The sequence below is a fragment of the Muntiacus reevesi genome, chromosome 2 (genome assembly GCF_963930625.1).
Source record: "Muntiacus reevesi chromosome 2, mMunRee1.1, whole genome shotgun sequence".
Taxonomy (NCBI): domain Eukaryota; kingdom Metazoa; phylum Chordata; class Mammalia; order Artiodactyla; family Cervidae; genus Muntiacus; species Muntiacus reevesi.
Genome location: NC_089250.1, coordinates 214,879,808 through 214,902,303, shown reverse-complemented (window position 1 = coordinate 214,902,303; position 22,496 = coordinate 214,879,808).

Sequence of the window (22,496 nt, the reverse complement as noted above, 5' to 3'; positions counted from 1 at the left end):
GGCAGGGGCAGGCTGAGATGAGAGAGTCACTGCCCATTCCTGCCAACTTTCTAGTCAATGTGTCTGCAGAAACCTCCAGCAAAGCAGAGGACCTGCCCCTCCTGCGATGTGGATTTTCCCAGCCAATGAAGGGCATCCTGCTCCCCGATCCCTGCCCTGAGCCGAACAAGCCCCCAGGAAGACTTACCCCTCAACATGCCACGTGGTGACTTCCCACGTCCTGAAAGCCTCTTGTAAACTTCTGGGCCAACAGGGCCACCTACTGGGACTCAGTAAGACACCTTACCTGGTTTAGTGAAGGAGTTTGTCATTAATATATCTTTTGAGGTGATGAATCCCCATTTAAAGATGAAAAATTAAGGTCTAGAGAGGTATAGCAGTTTGCTCAAGGTGATCCCACTGAAACGTGCTAGGGTGGATATTTCAGCCCAGGCCTTCCTGACTTAGTCCCACTTAGCCACACCCAAGGGCCTCTGTGACATGAGGTAACAGTAGGGAGATCAACAGCTATACCAAACAATCCCCAAGTCTCTGTGACTTGACACCATAAAAGTGTGCCCACAATTCCCTAAGCAGACTCACCTGGGTGTCTCCTGGTGACTGTCCTCCAAGCGGTGACTGAGAGGCCCACGTGTCTCTGCTATCATCTCGGGCTTCAGGGTCCTCAGCTAGATGCTACCCAGCAGATGAGGAAAGAACAGAGGATGGGGTAGGAGGTTTAACTGTCTGGGCCTGGGAGTAGAGTTCATCGTCTCCACCACCTTCCACTGGCCAGATTCAGACACTAGCTACAAAAGAAGCCGGGAAATGTAGTCTGGTTTTGTGTCCAGGAGGGAAAGAGGAACAGTTTAGTGAACAACCCAGCCTCTCCCATACAAAATCCAGTCTGTTTCCCATTTCAACAGCTATGACGTCCTGGCCACCGTCTGTTAAGCAGATCGTATTAATTTTTCACAGATTTCCTTCGCTCCCCATCCTTGTCAAGCTGTGTTCTGGACAGAGTGTACTTCCTCGTCCCAAAGACTTGCCTCATGACCTGCTATAACCAGTGGAATGAGGGAAGACATGAGATGTCTCACCTCCACCCGAGGGCTTCCAACGTTGTGTGGTTGTGTTGGCCTTTCGTCCCCCTGCCTTGCACCTTGAGAGGGGTAGGCCCGGGTGGCGACTGCTCCTTCAGCCTGAGCCCTGGAATGAGTATGTGAGCAGAGCCCACTGGAGAGCAGAGATGCCTCAGCCGACTTGCAGACCTGTGAGCAGGAGATGCGCGCTTGCTCCTGTTGGAGTTTTTGTTTCACAGCACGTGGCAGCGCTCGCTGGCCTGCATAGACTGCTGCCAGGCAGAGTGACGCACAGACGTGGCTCTCCCGTGCCCTGGGGTGCCATCGGATGATGCCACACGTGATGCTCTTGGCATTTGTGGAAAGTCATGGTCTCCTAGAGCCCAGGCCAACTCCCCTTGGTGTTCCTGCTCCTTGGGTGCTCAGGAGATACAGAGGCTGCTGTTCCCTCAGTTTGATTCTTGTTCACAGATTCACCCAGTATTCCTCCACTCACTGGAGAGTGGGGCTCATGGAGCAGGAGCCACATGACCTCCCCTTTCCTCTTGCTGCCACGCTCCTCCCCCACACGTGGTAGATGGTCAGACAGTGTTGGCTGCACTGCACTGATGTGAGAGTTCATCCCTGTAAGGGAGGCCCGCAGGGCACAGTGAGTACTGGCAGGAACCCCTGGCAGGGCCCAGACTGTGCTCAGGACTTTGAGGGTGGATCTGTCACTATCTGTGAGGATGAGGGGCTGGGCGGCCTCCCAGGGCTCTTGGCCAGGGGCCTGGGCTCTGCGAAAATGTGATCCCTCTCAGTGTCCTCAGGATCTCGGCATCCAGAGCCTGTGTCGGGGGGAATGGGGCAGCATCACACACGTCGGGCCACACCCGTCTTGGGGAAGCCACTGGCTGTATCAGCGGCTCCTGGTGGCCCCAGCAGTCCTTCTGTGTTTCTCAGAGTGGAGGCTGCCCTGCTGTCCAGGGAAATCAGTTTGCATCAGGATGCTTGGGGATGCTTCAAGTGTGGGTGTTTGTGGACCTGGTACAGAGACAGCTCTGGGCTCAGTGGTGCTCCTCCCATAGTGGACGGTAACCCTGAATCTTGGACAGGCCTGTACTGTGGAAGCCACCCAGACCCTGCAGGCCTTGCTAAACTAAAGGGTGAAGGGTATCTGGGTCATGTGGATCAAAGCTGGGTCGAAACACGAGGTCACAGGGCAACAATACATGTTAACCTGTGCTCCGAATCCTGCTAAAGTGAGCTCTAACAACGGAAGGGCTCTCCTCTTTTCTCTGTGCAAAGAAAGGGATAAGCGACGCACACTTAGCTGCAGTGGGAGATTCAGGGCTTATTAGTTGTCTATCATTTATCTGCCACCGCACACAAAGCACTCCAAAGTCCATGGCTTAAAGGAACTGTAAGCATTTATTATCCTCAGAGTTTCTGTGGGTCGGGAATTCAGCTTGGTCAGGCAGCCTTGACTCAGGCTCTGTCATGAAGTTGCTGTCACCTGGAGACGTCCGAGGAACTCTTGCTGTTGGGAGCTGGTAGGGGCCTCAGTATCCCCCCATGGTTCCAGCTCCACGTCTGCTTGACTGTTCTCCTGAAAGAGATCTGAGAGAGAGATCTAGGCAGAAGTCATCCTTTTTATGACTAGGCTTTGGAAATCATATAGCAGTACTTGTACAAACACTCTATTTGTGAGAAGTGAGTCATTAAGTACAGACCACATTTGGCGTTAGACTTCATTCTTTGAAGGGAGGAAGTCAAAGCATTAGGAGATATATTTTAGAACCACCATAATGATGGAAAAGGGAAAATAGCCTTTAGTGTCCTAAGCATATCCATTCCCAACCTATTAAACCTTCTCCTTTTCTGCCTCCAGTCCACAATGCAGAGACCCTGAGAGCCAGCGGGAGCTCCAGGTGGCAAAGGACAGCCCATCTATATGGCCCAACTAAGGCAGGAGAGTGACAGAGACCCCTACGTGGGTTGGATGATGCAGAAAGGCCATGAGTGTGGAAAGGCTACGCCTGGGCTGGGTGAGGGTGTGTGTGCTGGCGAGCTGGAAGGGGGATGGCAGAAAAAGCCCCTTTCTGGTTGAGCCCACCTGTGAGGAGCCTTGAGCAGTGGGGCCGCTACATGGTCAGCCAGGCCTTCAGGAAACTGAAGGTGCTATGGGCCAGGGCCTTCACTCTGCAGACTAGAGAAAGGGCCAGGGACGAAAGGGACACACCCCAGGCCACAGGATGTGTTACGGGGGTGCGGTTCCCCGTGCTTTCAGCCACCATGCTGCCTTTCCATTGAAGTGCCTGCCAGGAGCCACTCCTGGCGAAGATGAAGGAAAAGGAACAGTTGTCCTCAATGCAGCAAAGCGGGCTCCAGACTGAGTCAGGGGAGGGAAGCCACAGCAGGCCTGGATCAGTCAGGATGGCTTTCTTCTTCCAGTAAGAGTATGCACAATAAACATTCATGAAGCAGGAGAGGCAGAGAGGGTGCAATGGAAATCAATAGTCAATATCAATTGAATAAGACAAACTCATAAGCAGATTTTTTTAAACAAGAAAGAACCAGCCCCCCCAAGCAGTAAATACAAAAGAAATACTAGCTCTGAGAAGAAACCATGCCTATCTATTGGCCTAAAACACACAGGAACATCCTGTACAAGTGGTGGTGAGATGTGCTGGCGTCCGAGTCCAGCGCTGGTCGAGGAGCCAGCGCTCCTGTGAGTGCTCCCCTTCTCTGTGGCCGGGGGCTGGGTCTTACGCCCAGACCTCGCATGTCTCCCAGCCCAAGTGCTGCCAGACTTGAGCGCTCTGGGAAGGCAGCACATGACCCAGGCGGAAAGGACTGCAGAATTACCTAAATGTTGGCTCCTGCCTCATCCACACATTCTCAGAAAATCTGCTAAGGGCGGCAGGAGTGGCTGGGATTCATCTTCGGGATCACTGAGGGCAGTGGACAGAGGCTGCTCAAGCTAGTTTAAAAGGACGAGATTGCTGACGAGAACCCCGTGGGGTAGCCCAGGGCCCTGCCGACCCTCACGAGGGGGTCTCAGGGGAGCAGCCACTGCCTCCATCATTCCTCTCTTGCCTCTGCTTCTCTTTGACATTTCCCTTCCAGCAGTCTGGCCTTCTCTGCTGCACCTATCCAAGGCGGCACATGGCTGTGTTGACCCAGGTCATGCACAAGAAAGAGGCGGGCTGGGGAGTCCAGTCCCCCCTCCAAACGCCTGTGGGGGGATCCGGCCAGCACAGATGACGAGTTTGCCTCACGGGGCCTCGTGAGCTTGAGTGGACCAGTCCCTGTGGCTGGTGGGTGTACCTGTGCTACCTGACTTTCCCAGGTCCCCTCCCTGCACTGCCCCCAGACAATGGGGTGATGGGGGTGAACCGAGGCAGTTTCCTGCTTTGGGTTTTTCACGCCTTGAGCACTGTGTGGGCCCACTGAGGTTGCTGGAGGAGCTTCCGCCTGCTAGAGGGGATGGGAGACCCTCCCGCGACCCAGACAGCTGTTAACTCTGCAGGATGCCTGCTGAGAACAGGGCTTTATGCCTCTGTCTTTCCCTGGGTTTGCTCCTCCCTCAATTTAAGTCTATTTACAGGACCTATCTGCTGTGAAATGGGCTCAGGGAAGAGATGGGGTTGGCCTGTGAGATGACACAGAGCTGTCCAGGCCAGCAGACCCCGGGAGAGAGGACCCAGGCTGAGCTGAGTCCACGGCCCTGGCCCCCCTCCTTTGCTGGTTAGGCAGGCCCCTCTCCCCCTCACAGGGCTTTTGTAAAATCACATAATGCACTGTGCATGAAAGCTCTAATTTAGGGTAAAGGGTCACACAGCTGTAATTATTTTCCAGCCAAAACCTTAAAAGAAAAATTCCCAAAGATAGGCCTAGTAGTCACAGAAGTGCCTCTGCTGATCTTAGAGGAGGTTGGATCTGGGGGCTACCTCCGCTCCCCATCACTGAAGCGTGTGTGAGTTGATGAGGGGGGGAGGGGGTGCTGCGGGAGGGGCGTCAAGACGCCTTCTGCTCACAGGGCACGGCCAGAGGCAGCAGACCACCTCGAACGCCAGACTCAGAAAGCTGGATTTTATATCCAGTTGGCAGGGGTTATGTTGAAAACAGTATTTTAGGAGAGTGAATAACCCACAGAGAGAGAGTTTCAGCACATTTTCTTAAGACTCTGATTTAATTTTCAAGACACTGTGTGGAGGTTCTCAGGGTATGCAAATTGGGACCCTGGGGAGTCCTCCAGGCAATTACTGGTCTCCAGAGCCTGTGGAGCCCTGTGGGGTCCTTTCCTGTGGGATCACGACTCAGGAAGGCATCATGAGAATGCTTCTCTCAGCACAGTGGCAGTGGTCTGTGACCCCTTAAAGTAGCCATACCCCATCTGTGCACACTCCCCCCTCCAAGTAACCCCACCACACCCCATCCCCATCACCACTCTGCCTCACTTCCTCAGTTCAGGACTCTGGGCTTTGAGGTATGTTTTAGGTAGCTCAGTCGGTAAAGAATCTGCCTGCAGGACAGGAGACCCGGGTTCGATCCCTGGGTCGGGAAGATCCCCTGGAGAAGGAAATGGCAACCCACTCCAGTATCCTTTCCTGGAAAATCTCATGGACACAGGAGCCTGGTGGGCTGCAGTCCATGGGGTCACAAAGAGGTGGGCATGATTGAGCAACTCACACTTACTTACTTACTTAGGCCCTTCCAGTTTCTGTGTTCATCTAGACCCCTTCCCCAGTGCTGGGACCCCTGGATTAGATGACTAAGAAGCATCAGTCCCCTTTTGTTTTATAACAACTTCTTCCCAGATGCCAGCTGCGTGGCCCTTTGCCTGTACTAGATTGGTCTACTCCAGAACCCTCCCTCCGTGGAGAGGGGATTCAAACCCCCATAACTCCAGTCCAGAAGCAAGAAGTGCAATTTATTCAGCTCTTATTATGTGTTGGCACTGAATTTACTGCCTCATATGCATCATTTCATTGAATCCTCAGAATAACCTTATTCGGTAACGTTATTATCTCCGTGGGACACAGAAACGTGAGTTTGCTTTCCAGATTCTCAAAGCTCCTAAATGGCAGAGCCTAGATTAAAATGCAGATCTGTCAGCCTCAATATGCTGAGCTCTTAACCACTCTGCTAGATTAAGAGACTTGGGGTGGAACCTTGGGGATGTACTTGAAGGGAAGCTTTAATTTTATTGCAGAAGCTTTGCTCCATACTTAATCCCCCTGCTTCTCACAGGGGATGACACTGCGCACAGTGTCTGTTAACTACGAAGTATTTGCTACAAGGCTGGGAGGCCCTTGAGAGAAGGGGACCTCTTATTCACATTTCCGTCCTCAGAACTTAGTGTTAAGAACACCAAGAATGGGCACAAATCCAAGACAAACCAACTTTTTCTGGAGCCAGCAGTAGAAAGGAGAGGGTGTCTTGACAGCCATAGGTGCTTGTCTGGAGGCAGAGGACCTGGGCTGGGTGGCCATCCTGCAGCCATGCAGCACGGGCCTTCCTGAGGATGGAGTCAGCTCAGAGCGGGAAAGCACAGGTTCCCAAAGACATTGCCGCGCACCTGGGCCTGGCCGCCTGAAGCTGAGATGAGCATTTTTTATTTTCATAAGCCAATATGTTCCCATTTTGAGCCAGGTGACTTGAGTTTCTGACATTTGCAACCAAAATATCTTAATTCAGAGAAATTTAGTAAGGATTTTTTTTTCCATTTATTTTTATTAGTTGGAGGCTAATTACTTTACAATACTGCAGTGGTTTTTGCTATACATTGACATGAATCAGCAATGGATTTACATGTGTTCCCCATCCCGATCCCCTCTCCCGCCTCCCTCTCCATCCCATCCCTCTGGGTCTTCCCAGTGCACCAGCCCTGAGCACTTGTCTCATGCATCCAACCTGGGCTGGTGATCTGTTTCACCCTTGATAGCATACTTGTTTCAATGTTGTTCTCTCAAAAATCCCACCCTCGCCTTCTCCCACAGAGTCTAAAAGTCTGTTCTGTACATCTGTGTCTCTTTTTCTGTTTTGCCTATAGGGTTATCATTACCATCTTTTAAAATTCCATATATATGCGTTAGTATACTGTATTGGTCTTTATCTTTCTAGCTTACTTCACTCTGTATAATGGGCTCCAGTTTCATCCATCTCATTAGAACTGATTCAAATGAATTCTTTTTAATGGCTGAGTAATATTCCATGGTGTATATGTACCACAGCTTCCTTATCCATTTGTCTGCTGATGGGCATCTAGGTTGCTTCCATGTCCTGGCTATTATAAACAGTGCTGTGATGAACATTGGGGTGCATGTGTCTCTTTCAGATCTAGTTTCCTCGGTGTGTATGCCCAGGAGTGGGATTGCTGGGTCATATGGCAGTTCTATTTCCAGTTTTTTAAGAAGTCTCCACACTGTTCTCCATAGTGGCTGTACTAGTTTGCATTCCCACCAACAGTGTAAGAGGGTTCCCTTTTCTCCACACCCTCTCCAGCATTTATTGCTTGTAGACTTTTGGATAGCAGCCATCCTGACTGTCAAGTGCAGGGACCGGCAGGGAGACAGCATTCCTGGTGGGAGGAACGCAGATACAAAGGCCAGAGGCTGGAATAGTGCTCGGTGTGTTGGGTGGCTTTGGCGGGGGTGGGGGACATGAGGAAGGAGGATCTGGAACGGACTGTCTTCGGGGCTCAAGGTCACATCTCAGCTCTGTTTGGTGCTTGCTAAGTGCCTTGGTCATATGGTTCCCTCTCCCTTAGCCTCCATTTTCTCACCTGTAGCCTCGTGACATACGGGGAGGTCCCAGCTCGCCCCCATCACGCCTCGATTGTTTATTGAATATTGATGCTCACAGAACTTTAGTAAGGACTTTTTAGTTAAATGGATACTCAGCCAAACCCTGAATCCTGGAATGCCTTCCGTTCAGTTTCTGGGCCTGCTCTGAACTTCCCTGGTTCCCCTCTCTGGCTACAGAGCCAAGGCCATTTCTCCTGCAGAGCTAGCCCAGCCTGGCCAGAGAAGACAGCGTCAGGCTGGACTTGGAAGCAATCAGTGAAGTGCTAAAGGGCTCATTTGTCTCCACTCTGTCATCCACGCAGCAGCCCTGGGACCCTTGTTGCCATGAAAGATGGGTCTGGAATTGTCATTAAATTACACGCGTGTCCACTGCGCCTGGTTATTAAGTCTTTGGCAAATCAATTCTTTATGGCCTTTTAATCAAGAACAGATAAACAGGGAAAGGAGCTCATGGAAACTCTTCAAAGAAAACTCCATGCAGTGTTCATCCAGGAGGCGGAGGATGAATAGTTGAAAGACTTCGGAGGCTAGGAGCCCCAGATAGCAGGGACCATGGCTGGGCTCTCATGGGGTCAGAGAAGGAGCTACGTGAGGCCCGTGGGGAGGGGGCAGAAAACAAGTGTGTGAAGCGAGAGGAGTGAGAGAAATGGAGGTCTTCATTTCACAGCTGACCCAGCTCAGGGCAGACGCGACAGCGATGAACATGCATGCGGAGCCTGCACGCGAGGAGCCTCACTCCTGCGCCTCCTTGCCAGAGAGGAGCACCTCGGTGCAGATCATTAGAAGTCCACCAGGTTGAGTCTGCTCATGGTTCTCATTGGTCATGCTAGTCAGTGTTTGCCCTGACCTGCAGTGAAATGAAGAAAGCAGACTCAAGAGATTTTTCAGAGTTACTCAATTCAAAGGATTTCCTTTAATTCTGAGGTCACACATTTTCCACTCTTTTGACTTTACATTGCCTTTCTGTGGTGAAATGATGGTGCTTATGGAGGGTTGCTGGCAAAGTAAAAAGCTTTCAGCGGTATGTCTCCCCCCACTCTGAGGTCCTGGCGCTAGCACAGCTGCTGGTGGGCCCTGGCGATCTCCTGCCCAGCCGTCCTCCAGCCCCCAAAGGCAGGGGTTTGTGGGGAAACAGGCTTTCCTGGGACCTCTCAACTGACTGGGCCTTTTTGTCCTTGTGCAGGCTCACCACACCCAAGGGGATTCCGAAGTAGTGAATCAGGCAGACACTGTCTCACAAATGAGGGAAGGAACCCTGAGGAAGTAAATTGCAAGCCTAGAGCCCCCTGCTGCCTGAGGCGTGAGGCAGGGTGGGAGCCCAGGGATGGCACTGTGGTCAGGAGCAAGACCCCGGTGCTGAGCCACCTGCCTTGAGGCTCTGCCTCCCCCCAACTCGTGACCCTGGCTGAGGGTCTTCGTCCCCGGGCTGGTTGCATCCTCTGTCACATAGGGCACTGGTGACAGAGCTGGCGTCGTGTGCAGAACCCTTGGAGTCTCGGGCAGCCCAGTTCTGCATGGAGTCAACTCTGGCTGCCTTCCTAGGTACCCCCGTGCTGGCAGTGACCGGGGAAGAGTGAGGGTCACGGTTGCCCACCGCCTGGCACTGGGTGGCTGCTCCTGCAGGCCGAGTGCATGGTGGGTGTGGGCCCTGGAACTGCCCTGGCCAGCGGGTGCAGGCCGAGTGCATGGTGGGTGTGGGCCGTGTAACTACCCTGGCCAGTGGGTGTGGAGGCAGGGCATGTGTCACCTCTAGGGGAGCGTCACAAGTCCTGCAAGTCTGCACATCCTGCTCTGCCACTGTAACCGTGGGGCGGGTAGGGCCTCCCTCGGCCTGAGCCCCGAGTGTGATGAGGACCAGAGTCCTCCTGGCTGGCCCAGGTGGGACCCACAATAAAAGAGGAATAACCCTGAAGATGCTGGGGGATGTTTCTGCTTCCACTTGTTCCTGGTCACTCTGCTGGGGCAGGTAAAGTCAGGGGTGAAGATACTCCATGGGGACCTGGGCTGAGGTGAGACGCGCACACAGGGAAAATCAGGGCTGCTGAGATGGGCTCCTCACTCTCCTCAGTCCTGAGAAGCTCCCTTGCTTGAGAGGCTGTCAAGTCTCAAGGCGCTGCTGGGCCCGTGTGGAAGAGCTGAGGGTCTGGCACAAGCGTAGCCTTCTCAGTGGGGTTTGCATGTTGACGGTGCCTCCCTGGAGTATCCCCGCAGCCCCTCTGTGGTGGTTTGGGTGACACAGACTTGAGTAGCGCCCAGAGGGGTGACTTCCTGCTCATCCGGGTGTCAGGGGCCAACTGCCTCCCTAGAGTTTCGAGCCAGTGGAAGACAAGAAAGCGTACAAGTGGCTGTTAGTGCAAAGTGCTGCTATTAAGACAATTAAACTAGACAACGGCAATGAGACAGGGAATGAGGATGGCTGAGGAAGGCCTTTCTGAGGAGGTGGGACTTGCAGGGTGAGAAGCTGCCACTGGGAAATGCATGCTAGGGAGAGAGAGGGTTGGGGTAAACACTGGTCTCCAGATGGTTTTGCATCAATAATCAATACACTGTAACAGATGTGAGCTGAGCACCCACTATGTGCTAGGCCTTGTACTGGGTGCTAGGGAGACAGTGTTCATTGCTGTGAAAAGAGGACAAAGACTTCACGCCACATGTCATGATCCTGGCTGACCTGTCAAATGCCGTATGTGCCTAGTCTGGTCCCTCCGTGGGGCAGCCCTGTACAGTGGCATCACCTGCGTCACCCGGGAGATGCTTCAGTAGCAGCACATCCCCAGAGAGTGGTGACTCTGAACAGGCCACAGGGCTCTGGAGCTTCCAGCCTTCCCACTCGGCCTTCCTGCCTTGCCCACCGGTGTAGGCCCAGGGCTGTGAGTGCTGGAAAGAGCGATGCTTTGTGAGCAGTGGTTCCAGCACCTGCGCGGAGTGGAGGCGGGGGAAGCGGGCTGGGGAAGCCCCGGAAGGCGTTTCTGCAGGAAGCGGAGCAGGCGTGTCCCCGAGCCCTGTGCCTGTGTGCGGAGTGTAGGTGCTCCTGAGAGTCAGGACTTTCCTCCCTGGGGAGCTGCAGCTGGGCGGGCAGGGCAAGTGAAAGCACAAAAGGGGCTGAGTTCTGAAGCCCCAGAGGCTACCTGACTGCCTGGCTGATCCTCTCAGTGTCTGGAACCCAGTGTCCACGCAGCCTGCTGCAACTCTCTTTCTGACAGCTGTCCCCACAGACACTGGATGAGTCAGAATGACACATAGGTCACTCGGGCGAGAATCTCCTTAATTCTCCACCATAAACATCACTAGCCATGTTGAGAGATATGTGGAAATGTGCAAATAAACACACGGGGGTTTCTCCTGTCTAGAGAGCATCCCCCAGCCCTGCTGACCTGGGCCGAGGGTCTGGGTGGGTGGTCCGAGGCTGCCTCTTCCGATCTGTGGGTCTCAGCATGGGGGGTGGGTGTGGAGATGGAGGCCTGGGAGACGCTGTCCTCCTCAGGCACCGCCTTCAGAGGGGCAGAGCCTGCGGTGGCCAGGAAGCACGCCGTGCTGAGAAGGAGGGGGCAGCTGAGAGGACAGGGGTGGGCAGAGGACGACGGGCCCCCGGACCACAGACAACAGAGTCCAGCAGACTTGGGAGTTGTGGCAAGTCCAGGCCCAAATCCAGGCCAGAGTGGAAAGGCCAACGGTTAGACCATCCCACCTGGGAACTGGCCCCTGTGCTGTGGGTGGGCGCAGGAGCCCCACCAGCCTTTAGGTGGAGTCTCCTTTATTTTTTCCCTCCGAACACCATGGCCTTCTGGGACCCTGAATTCCCTCGTGGGGAAATGGCATGATTATTTGGGTCTCTTTCTTGCTTTCCACTGTGGACAAAGCTTAATAAATGAGCCCTCAGAGGCTGAGCTTCTGGGAAGTTGGTGAGGGTCAGGGCGCGGTGAGAAGCTTATGGAAATGGGATGGGGGCCCTGCAAAGACCATGATGACAGCATACATCTTAGCCTGGACACTCTATGGGTAATGCGAGCTGTATCACCACACTGGAACCTCAGATGGCGCTGCTGACATCCCAGTTTGCAGTCGGGGAGCAAACAGAGCAGAAGGTGTCTTTGGGAGGATTAAATCCACCTGCCTAGAAAGACACAAGCCCTCTCCTCTCTCCATCTCATTTCCCCTCTCCACAATGGGCCTTTCACAAACTCTCACCAAGGAGTTTGGGTCTGGGTGAACGGCTTTTTGTGTAATTGTCTGGTGCCACTCTAGAGAAAATAATTGGGACTGTTTGTAGGACAGCTTGGCCCGATCGACGTCACTATGGCACTTTTAAGGCTGGAATGTGTTGGTGTTCATTTCTGCAGTGTTTGGTCTGTGGTTGGAGCTGAGCGAACAACATGAAATGGGATAGAGCTGCATCCAAACACACCAAGGGAACCAAAAACAGCTCAGCTTGCAAACGTGTGGAGGAGCCGGCCTCCAAGCTTCCCAGACTCTTTGAGATTGATTGTATTTCCAAGAACGTCTGTTTTGGTGTTTTATCCATTTTGCATTTAACTTTTGTATGATGGCTGTGGTTGGCAAATAAAGGATATCTGTGGTGCTGCAAGTCTGTGGAAATTGCACTCAGGGGGCAAGCTGATGTGCAGTCAGACTTTCTTAAAAGAGACGTCAGCCTGTTCCCCACTGAATCCTGTCAGGGGGGCCTGATGCAGCCTGGCGGGGTGATGAGCTCAGGCCAGCCAGTGTCCACGCTCATGGAGCAGTCGTCCGCACCTGGCATTTCCCAGGAGGATTTCAGTGGGATGTGAAGGAACTTAAATATTCTTGACAGTTCAGTATTTTTTTTTAAACTTATTAGGAGAAATATATATAATTCAGGAATTAGGCCTCTAATTTTATGCAAACTACTTAAGATGAAGCTAAAGCATTTGAGTTTTTTATTTGTTTGTTTTTAAAGCCCATTTCAAGGAAAAGTCTAAAGCAAGAGCCTGGATCCTATGACCCTCTGAGCAAACCCAGCCCCTGCCTGTCTTTACATGAGCTTGGTTGGGACACACCTATGTGCTCATTAGTTTACATATTGTCCATAGCTGCTTTGGCGCTACAATGGCAGCATTGAGTAGTTGTGACAGCAGCCGTACGACCTGCAAAGACTAAAACAATTGCTATCTGACCCTTCCAGGAGAAATAATTTTCAACAATCACTGAGGCTTTTGGGTCCCAGAGTAGGGGAGAGCCAGGCCGTATGATCAGGGATCAGCGAGAGCCAAGCCTGCAGCTCAGCTCTGCCCAGAGGCCTCTGGAGACTCAGCCTCTTGCCTCTGATCCCAGGGCCCTGGCGGGGCCGCCCACTGCCCCACCCTGTGGAGGCTGTCCACCTGCTTAGGGCTCAGAGGCTCCCTTAGGCCCCCTATTAGAGGAGCCGGGAATAGGGCCAGTTGCTCAACCTGAGGAGGGGTGGATTTATCAGGTGGTTCAAGACATTCGAGGCAGAGTTAGGTCCTTGCAGAGGGAAGAGTAGCAAAGCGAGAGACTGCAGGCTTAGGGCAAGTGGACACCGTGCCCACGGCTGGAGTGCAGGCTCACGTCCAAGGAGAGGCCGCCTCAGGATGCACTCCGAGCTGTTCACATTCCCACCTGTGCTGTACGGGGGGCACTGAAAATCTGAACAATTAGGTGATTACACAGAACAACAGCAAAACAGCTTTGCAGATGTTCAGAGAGACCACTTCTTGGAAAGTTTCAAATCTCCAGGTAAAGAGCCTAGGTGGGCCACGTGTGAGACTGCGGGGAGAGGAGGCTCTGTAATTAAGGCGAGCTGGAGACCCTGTAGCCCCATACATGAATAGTAATTAGACTCGGGGCAAGGGGCTGTTTGAAAGAATGACATAATAAAGCTCCCAGCCTGGTCGGTATAATTTCCCCTGGCACCTAGCTTGCATGAATAACACACTCAGTCAAACAGAAGAGTAATCAGATTTGAAATATTCCTTTAATAATACGTTTGCCAGATCAAATATTAAAAATAGAAGATGGAGAAAAGGAGCAGCCGTCTCCCTAGTGGCATCAGTTCCATAAATACTGCTTCATTAAGCTGTCTGTGTTGGTTCAAAGGGATGGCTTTCAAAATGTGACCGAGGTTCCAGACTGCTTGTTGTGATGAGGTGGAAGACTCTGGGCTGCCAACGTCGCCCTGCCTCCACGCGCTGTGCCTGCTGCCCCAGCAAGGGGACATCAGCTAACAGTCGGAACTGGCCCGACAGCTGCCCACGGGACAAGTGTTTATTTATTTGGAGTCAAGCACCCTCCATCGGGCACCAGTGGCTTCCATCCCAGGTGAGCAGCAGGAAATTAATAATGACGGCATTTGATTTTCCCAAAACCTTTCCTCGGCAAAGTTTACATCCATCCTATTGGCATCTCTCTGAGGTTAAAGGTAGGGTGGGGAAGGTTAAGGCTCTCTTGCCAACTCGGTTCACAGTCTGTGAGGAGGTGGCTCAGTGTGGGCCCAGCACCTACAGGCAGAGTGGTGTACAAAGGACTGATGAATTCTTAACTCTGTGCTGAGGGTTGGCAAAGCATTTGGAGGGTTGTATCTGCTCAGTTTAGGACCACAGATATTTACTGTTGGGTCCAAGTTTCTGTGCTAAAGAGCAGGAAGAATTACTGCTTAAAGCTCATTTATCAGATGTAATGTTTGAATGTTACACTTGCATTGCCTTGACCAAAGCTTTATACGACTATTAACAACTGCAACTGTGCTAAATTCCCACAAGTATATTTGGACTTAATGTCAGGGAGCCAGGATCAGTGAACTCTTAAAGATGCAGAGGCAGAATCTAGCTCTAGTTGATGAGTGATGAGGGTCCATTGTCACACGTACTAAGAACCCAGTTCCTAAGTTTACGAAATCTTTCCTCTCAACTTCATGTCTGTCCTTTGCCAAAACCTTGACTTTGAAAAAGGGAGCTCAAAAGAATTAAAAGGTTCAGTTCTGTTCAGTCACTCAGTCGTGTCCGACTCTTTGCGACCCCATGATTCGCAACACGCCAGGCCTCCCTGTCCATCACCAACTCCCGGAGTCCATCCAAACCCATGTCCATCAAGTCGGTGATGCCATCCAGCCATCTCATCCTCTGTCGTCCCCTTCTCCTCCTGCCCCCAATCCTTCCCAGCATCAGGGTCTTTTCCAATGAGTCAACTCTTTGCATGAGGTGGCCAAAGTATTGGAGTTTCAGCTTCAACATCAGTCCTTCCAATGAACACCTAGGACTGATCTCCTTTAGGATGGACTGGTTGGATCTCCTTGCAGTCCAAGGGACTCTCAAGAGTCTCCTCCAACACCACAGTTTAAAAGCATCAATTCTTCGGTGCTCAGCTTTCTTCACTGTCCAACTCTCACATCCATACGTGACCACTGGAAAAACCATAGCCTTGAGTAGACAGACCTTTGTTGGCAAAGTAATGTCTCTGCTTTTAGTTTTGTCAAATCATTATTTTATTTGCTCTCCAAGGGTCAAAAAGATAGTTTGACTCAGTGTTAAGTATTTTTAAAAAAATTATTGATTTTTATAAGTATCTATTAAGTGCCTACTATGTGTTAGCTACCATGTTAAGTGTTTTGTGACTTAGTGAATTCTAAAGTGAATCAAACCTTAACCAAATTCACCCTGGTGGATGGGTAGGGAATCATCGCCATCAATACCTCCCATACTTTGCTTCTTCTTTCTGTCTGCAATGCTTCTCATCTGCTCATGTTTACATGAGACTCTGAAATATTTTTCATATTCATTCTCTGCCTTCCCAGCCACCTTCCCTTCCCATTCCAGGATCCTAGGATTTTGAGAGGCCAGACAGGAATAGATACAAGCCAATCAATGCTGTTAGATGATAAGACGCACTCCCACATCTATACACACTTCCCTGTCAGGATCACAGGGATTGATGCTGCACCATTATGTTGTCATCCGTTTGCCTGTGGAGGCTCTTGAGGGATGCCGAGCTCCTCCCGTGGATGGACATGGTGGGCTTCTCACCAGGGCTGTTCTCCCCGCATTGCCCTTCCTCGTCTAGAAGGGCTTCCCTGAGTGTCCCAGCCTATCCATCCTCCCACAGCGGGAGCAGACGCTGTCCTCACCCTTACTCTGTCCCCATTGACATGCAGCATCTACATGCATGCATGCCACGGTTCGTCTGCAAGCGCTGAGACCCTGTCGGGGGCCTCTCTCTGGCTGCAGTGTTCTGATGCGGCCTGTGTGCAGGACGGGCTGGAGGTGTTTGGGCCTCAGCTCCTTCAGGAGCCAACTTCAGCCGGTGTCCAGTTTCTTTGCCCATGAGGGCTGTTCAGCACAGTCTCCCGGAGGCCCCCCAGGACAGTGCCCACGGCAGCCACCTGCCCATCCCTGCACCCTTCCCTGACCTCCTTCTCTCCCCGTCACTCCAGCTCCACCCAGGTCCCTGGGACTGCCGCCTACGGAAGGTCTTGCTCAGGAATCTGTTTCAGGCTCCAGTTCCAGGATCCCAGCCTAAGCCTCTTGTCCCAAGAACTCACGGCACACAGATTCTGCCAAGGATCCTCATTCAGCTGCGGCACTCTGTGCTGGGAATGCACAGTGTGGTGACTGCCCATGTGCAGGGGCCAGGGCATTCGTCTGGGCTCGTTTCTGATGAGTCTAGTCCTGCCGGCCTCTCCCTCTGCCCTCTCCTGGCACGCAGCGTTCGTCCCCGGGCAGGGGCTCTCTGTTCTGCTCTGGGCCGGGGTTAGTTACGTGTGACTCACACCGGCCCCTGTACCTGTCCCCTGGGCCTGTGACCCGTCTGCCGTTTAGGCCTGGAGATCATCCAGTTAAGAAGGCTGGTGGGTCCTGTCCGATAACAATCCTGAATCCAGGGGGCCAAGTATTCAGTGCAGGGAAGGGCAGGGCCTAGGATGAGCCTGAGGGTAAGCCCACCTGGGTTTCCATTGCAAAAAAGGAAAAACTGCCTGTTAAGTCTAGAGCATCTCTAGGCTGCTTGCTTAATAGAATGAAGCCACATTTCATACCTCTGGAGGGCAGAGGTTGTCTTTCTCATCACAGCCCAGTGGCCCCAGAGGCAGCCCAGCCCCTGCACAGAGACAGTCTGCCTTGGGCAGAGGGAAGGTGTTGGCAGGGAGGGAGCTGGGTTATGGGGAGAAAGCCTGGGACTGACTCAGCACCACTTGTACCGAACCTATTTCTGGGCCAAACTGACTCGGGCAGATCCTGCACCTGAGCCTGTGGCAGCCCATGGGCTGTCTCCGGGACACACGGATGACTATCCAGCCTCTCTCATCACCTTACCAGAAAGGAGGAATCCTATCTGTCCCAAGCACTGACAAGCTAGTGTGGTATAAAAAAATCACCACATGCCAGATGTAATGTTTGTATTGGTAACTTGGATTTTTTTTTTTGAGAATGGATTAAAAAAAGAGGTTCCTCCCAATTTCACCCTCCCCGCGAACAGCTCAAACAGCTCACCAGATCATCTCCCTCCATTTTCTCTCCCCACCCTCACCAGTGCTCCCAGTCCCTGTCAGACTTCCCAAGGATGAGTTTATGGTCAGAACAAATGATTTTTCCGTAGACTGAGGTTTCCTAAACATCAATCACTATGTTCCACCTTCAGGATTTGTCTTGTTGCTGTGTGCATCATGAGAAACGCTGGGCTGGAGGAAGCACAACCTGGAATCAAGGTTGCCAGGAGAAATATCAGTAACCTCAGATATGCAGATGACACCACCCTTATGGCAGAAAGGGAAGAGGATCTAAAAAGCCTCTCGATGAAAGTGAAGGAGAGTGAAAAAGTTGGCTTAAAGCTCAACATTCAGAAAACTAAGATCATGGCTTCTGGTCCCATGACTTCATGGGAAATAGATGGGGAAACAGTGGAAACAGTGACAGACTTTATCTTTTTGAGCTCCAAAATCACTGCAGATGGTGATTGCAGCCATGAAATTAAAAGACGCTTGCTCCTTGGAAGGAAAGTTATGACCAACCTGGATAGCATATTAAAAAGCAGAGACATTACCTTGCCAACAAAGGTCTGTCTACTCAAGGCTATGGTTTTTCCAGTGGTCACGTATGGATGTGAGAGTTGGACAGTGAAGAAAGCTGAGCACAGAAGAATTGATGCTTTTGAACTGTGGTGTTGGAGGAGACTCTTGAGAGTCCCTTGGACTGCAAGGAGATCCAACCAGTCCATCCTAAAGGAGATCAGTCCTGGGTGTTCATTGGAAGGACTGATGTTGAAGCTGAAACTCCAATACTCTGGCCACCTCATGCAAAGAGTTGACTCATTGGAAAAGACCCTGATGCTGGGAAGGATTGGGGGCAGGAGGAGAAGGGGATGAGAGAGAATGAGTTGACTGGATGGCATCACCAACTTGACGGATGTGGGTTTGGATGGACTCCGGGAGTTGGTGATGGACAGGGAGGCCTGGCGAGCTGCGAATCATGGGGTTGCAAAGAGTCGGACACAACTGAGTGACTGAACTGAACTGTGTACTACTGGCACAATTACCTATTTCATATTTTTCTTTAAGTAGACAGACTATTCTCGCTCTCTTCCACCAAGTTCTCTATCCCCACCTCTCCCCAAGTGCTTGAGAGCTGCTAATACATGTTAGAGTCTAACCAAGACTTTCCTCTTGATGTCGATACAGGACTGAGCAACTTTCTCCTTCTCCCTCTGATGGTCCATGAATTTAAAGTTCTTTCATTGCCTAAAATCATCTGCATTCAAACCTTAATTTATCTGAGGCAACCGTAGGGATTTTCACCCCAACCCCCAGCACCCCTGCCCTCTTAGGAAACTTGGCTGTCACCAGAGTGGTCAGGACCAGGAATGGGAGTTCAGATGAACTCAGCTTGATTTGGAAGATGGGCTTGGGGGTCACAACTGAAGCTAGGATGCTTCTCCTCTTCTGATCTCCTTGCAATCTCATCTGAATTGGGAGGGGCCCCTGACTTTGTAGAAACCTGACCGTTTGAGCTCAGGAGGGTGGAGTGTGGAACAGTGCTCAGATTCCTCCAGGAATCTGAGTGGAGGGTAACTATGGGGGATGGAGCCCTGCAGCCACCCAGAGCAGAAGGACCAGAAGAAGAGGGTGGGGAGGGGCTGCCACATCTGAGAAGGTCTCCTGACCCTTGCCAGAGTTGCTGGGCAGGTGACAAGCTTTAGGCCAGTTTCCCGGGACCTGGGACCCTGCTCTGGTTGCCGGCAGAGGAGGGGGTTCAGCACTCCAGGGTGCTTTGCAGGTGGTCTGGATAGAGCGCACTACATTACTATGGCCAGCTCCCTCATCTCCGGGATTTCTCAGGGTCTCCACTCACTCCAGGGTTGCTCAGTCAGTTTGCCCAACCCAGTGTCGGGGCCCGTTTCCCGGCTGTAGAGTCTGCAGGCTGGGGGACGTGAACTCCCAGAGGCCACTGCTGCCCTTGGGTCTGCTGGAAGGGAAAATCGCTCCCTAGGCTCTCTCTGTATGGAGGGGGCAGGTCCAGGGCAAGGCCCCGCTGCTTGTGCCCCAGGGCAGGGGGCATCCACCAAAAGGCACTGATGGCCCCAATGGAGGGCCCCCCTCTCGCCCAAAGCCCCTGGAGTCAGAGAGGGAACTGCCCACCTGCCAGCTCTCTAAGGAATGGGCTCCTTCTCCTTTTCCGGACCCCCACAAGGCCATCATGTTTGCAATCCACTGGTCATGTCCCCCAGTCATTGCTGGGATGTGATCTACACGGAAGGACTATGTAGTGTCTAATTCTATAGTATGCGTGGAGAATTCGTCACACAAAACTGTCCCCTGGATTACTAAAAGCACCCTGTATAATAAATCATCATTTTGTATTAAATGAAGAGGCAGCCCCTTTCTCAGGATGGCTGTCCCCTCGTAATCATGATAAATGGAAAATCCCAGACAGGTGATTTTTAATAGGCACACAAATGCACTCAGATTAATTAGATTACATTAAAAAAAAAACTTTCCTCTTTTGGGCCATAAATCTAAATGGGGGCCTCTAAAAGATAATAGCCCTCTACACACTAAAATGCATTATGAGCTAATAAAAGGTTATCGGTGCACATATGCAGCTCGGCGTTAGGCTGGAGGCAGCAGAATGGCATACGAATGCGACTGGAGCTGTTTTAAAGTGTGCATTTGCCAACACGGCTAATGGCAGTCCGATGAAAGCGTGCGCGTGGGTGGATGGAAGGGAAACGGTGCGCATGTCTACTTCTGAGAAGCCCTCTTAAACGGCCGCATCTCCCTCTCCAGCCCGGGCGAAAGTAGGGAGGCTGCATTAGACGCAGCCCAGGCATGCCGCAGCCGCCCCGGCTCCGAAAGAGAGCCAAAGGGCGCCGATTGACAGCCGCCGAGGAGCGGCTGTGTGGAGAACTGGCGTCTCCAGACAAACCTTCACAAGCCAGGGGCCCTGTGGCCCCACCGGGAAGGTCCCTCCTTCCTTTTCTACATCTGACCTGAGTGTCCTGCGCTTACTGTGGTGAGAAAAGAAAGGTTTCACCTTGAGGAAAACATCCATTGGCCTTTGTCAAAAGTTTAACATTTAGAAATAGCTAAGAGGCAGACATTAGTGGAGGAAAGAGAAGAGTAATTAAGAGATCAACTTGTCTTGATTACAATCCCGAACAGTCAACAAAATAGAACCCTGCGCCGATTTGATAGCGCCCAGCTGACCTGCAATCGTCCGTTGAAACTGGCATTGCTACCCACATGGAAGCTAAGCTGGGAGGGGCGTTTGCCAGAAGCAGGAAGTAAAATAAAGGACACTCAGCTACATTTGAATTTTAGGCAAATGGCAGATATCTAAATAGCAGTGTAAATGTGTGTACTTACATTACGTATAGGACAGTGTATACATATGTCTTTGGAGAAAGAAATGGCAAACCACTCCAGTGTTCTTGCCTGGAGAATCCCAGGGACAGGGGAGCCTGGTGTGCTGCCGTCTATAGGGTCGCACAGAGTCGGACATGACTGAAGCGACTTAGCAGCAGCATACATATGTCTTATAAGTAAAACTTATCTGTTTATCTGAAATTTCTGTTTTACCTGATAATTCCAGCCCATTGTCAAAGCCACACGGCTATTAATTAGCAATGTCAGGGCTTAAATCCACTTTGATATGGTTGTTTTGGTGATTTTTGTCCTAAATTTCCTGGCTGATTTGTCACCAAACTACACCCCAGGGTGACTCTCTCCCTCTCCACTGAGGCTGTGATATCAAAAGCGCCAACTTGACACCCCTTGTGGGTTGAGCACATGGTGGGGATATAGACGAGGTCTTAGACCTCAGCATGGTGACCAGCTGCCAAACCAAACGTGGTCCTGCCATCTGGGGGTGGGTGTTGGTAAGGCCAAGTGGCCCTCATTTACCCAACTAACACAGTGTGTCCTGCAGCTGAAAATGAGGCTTTGATGTGGGCTCCAGGCACGCAGGGCATCGGTGGCCCCTGCGGTCCTCAGTGTTGGGGTAACTGAAGCCTGGGGCCCCTGCTTCTGGCCGCCCTACTCTGAGTCACCCACTCACTAGCCTGTGTGTTCTGTCCAAGCGCAGACCTTTTCTTTCTGTTATCTTCCTTTCAGATGTCTCCAAACACCAGGAAATAAACTGTGTGCATCATTTCAGAGCATAAACAATATTTGTTTCTCCTTGTCCAAGCTGTCCAACCTCTTTCAGTTTTTTTTAACTTGGAAGAAGTTTATTTTATGTGTTTTATAAATAAACATTTTTTAAAAATTATTTTTTTAATTGAAAGATAATTTCTTTACAGAATTTTGCTGTTTTCTGTCAAACCTCAAGATGAATCAGACATTGGTATACATATGTCTCCTCCCTCTTGATCCTCCCTCCCTCTTTCAGTTTCGATAGCATCTGTGAAGGATAATGTTCATAGCAGAGGAATCTCTAGAGTTTCTTTCACATTTTCTACAGTCTGCAGCTCCTTGCAGCTTAGGGAATTATACCCCATTGTTCACATTCTCAACCCGTTAAGCAGGAGTCCTCTAAAAGCTGGACTCCTGTAAGTGGTTGTGTATATTTAAAGGCTGTAATTAAAGTGCTGTCAGTCAGAATTCCCATTAAAGTTCTAGCTTTGAAGTTTGTGACTTGGACTATTTAGCTCATAACATCTTTTGAAATCTGACATTTAGAAGCATGGCTCAGAAAGATTTGTACTTTTTTTTTTTTTTAAATAAATTCTTCATTTTAAAGCTGGAAATAGAAGGGGATTCCAAAGTTAGTCCCCACACAGACTGGAAAGGGTGATTTAGGCAGAAAAAAAGCTGTAGCGTATTCCATGATCAGACATTTCTCACACACTTACTGGGTCCCAAGCCCTCAGGACAGAGACTCTAGTGAAGACGGAACAGATCTTGGCAGAAGGAACTCACTGACAGGCAGAAGAGAATGGCCCACAGTGGGAAGAACAGATACAGGTCATGGAGTGGGCGGAATGGTGGAGGGACGGGGTGCTCAGAGGCCCAAGAGGGGAAGGGTGTGAGGGGTGTGCGCGAGAGGTACGGAAGGCAGTGGGGCCAGGTCTTGAGGGAGCTTGTGTGCTGGGATGAAGGAGTTGCACTCCATCCTAAAGCCAAAGAGAAGGGCAGTTTCTGCCCTGGGTAAGACTGAGGCGTGAC